At 39.5% G+C, this 1474-nt stretch overlaps 1 non-coding gene across 1 annotated transcript; it reads right to left on the reverse strand.

Moving 5' to 3' along the window:
• Positions 1-767: 767 nt before the first annotated feature.
• LOC148545806 (small nucleolar RNA R71) lies at positions 768-875 on the reverse strand. Its single transcript, XR_015901333.1, has one exon. It is a non-coding gene; the product is annotated as a small nucleolar RNA R71 (small nucleolar RNA).
• Between the last annotated feature and the right edge of the window lie 599 nt (positions 876-1474).

The raw sequence follows: 1474 nt of genomic DNA on the forward strand, positions 1-1474 counted from the left end.
ATCAACTCCTTTTCAAAAATTATTTTCGAAAATTCTCTTCTCTCTCATCCTCTTCTATTTATTTAATTATCTACTAACACTTCTCTTCACCCAAAATTCGAACTCCCTCCTCTCCTCTGAGTTTGAATTCTTCTCTTCTACATTCTTATTCTTCTTTTCTTCTACTCACACAAGAGAACCTCTATACTGTGGTAAAGAGGATCCCCGGTATCTTTAGTCCTCTTCTTTTTCACATGAGCAGGAGCAAGGACAAGAACATTCTTGTTGAAGCAGACCCTGAACCTGAAAGGACTCTGAAAAGGAAACTAAGAGAAGCTAAAATACAACAATCCAGAGACAACCTTATAGGAATTTTCGAACAGAAAGAGGATATGGCAGCCGAAAATAATAACAATGCAAGGAAGATGCTTGGTGACTTTACTGCACTAAATTCCAATTTACATGGAAGAAGCATCTCCATCCCTACCATTGGAGCAAACAATTTTGAGCTGAAACCTCAATTAGTTTTTCTGATGCAACAGAACTGCAAGTTTCATGGACTTCCATCTGAAGATCCTTTTCAGTTCTTAACTGAATTCTTGCAGATATGTGATACTGTTAAGACTAATGGAGTAGATCCTGAAGTCTACAGGCTCATGCTTTTCCCTTTTGCTGTAAGAGACAGAGCTAGAATATGGTTGGACTCTCAACCCAAAGATAGCCTGAACTCCTGGGATAAGCTGGTCACGGCTTTCTTAGCCAAGTTTTTTCCTCCTCAAAAGCTGAGTAAGCTTAGAGTGGATGTTCAAACCTTCAGACAAAAAGAAGGTGAATCCCTCTATGAAGCTTGGGAGAGATATAAGCAACTGACCAAAAAGTGTCCTTCTGACATGCTTTCAGAATGGACCATCCTGGATATATTCTATGATGGTCTGTCTGAATTAGCTAAGATGTCATTGGATACTTCTGCAGGTGGATCGATTCACCTAAAGAAAACGCCTGCAGAAGCTCAAGAACTCATTGACATGGTTGCTAATAACCAGTTCATGTACACTTCTGAGAGGAATCCTGTGAGTAATGGGACGCCTCAGAAGAAGGGAGTTCTTAAAATTGATACTCTGAATGCCATATTGGCTCAGAATAAAATATTGACTCAGCAAGTCAATATGATTTCTCAGAGTCTGAATGGAATGCAAGCTGCATCCAACAATACTCAAGAGGCATCTTCTGAAGAAGAAGCTTATGATCCTGAGAACCCTGCAATAGTAGAGGTGAATTACATGGGTGAACCCTATGGAAACACCTATAATCCCTCATGGAGAAATCATCCAAATCTCTCAAGGAAGGATCAAAAGCCTCAACAAGGCTTTAATAATGGTGGAAGAAACAGGTTTAACAGTAGTAAACCTTTTTCATCATCTACTCAGCAACAGACAGAGAATTCTGAGCAGAATCCATCTAGCTTAGCAAATTTAGTCTCTGATCTATCTAAGGC

Source organism: Arachis ipaensis, chromosome B9 (assembly GCF_059453495.1).
Source record: "Arachis ipaensis isolate K30076 ecotype BB chromosome B9, ASM5945349v1, whole genome shotgun sequence".
NCBI classification, from domain to species: Eukaryota; Viridiplantae; Streptophyta; class Magnoliopsida; order Fabales; family Fabaceae; genus Arachis; species Arachis ipaensis.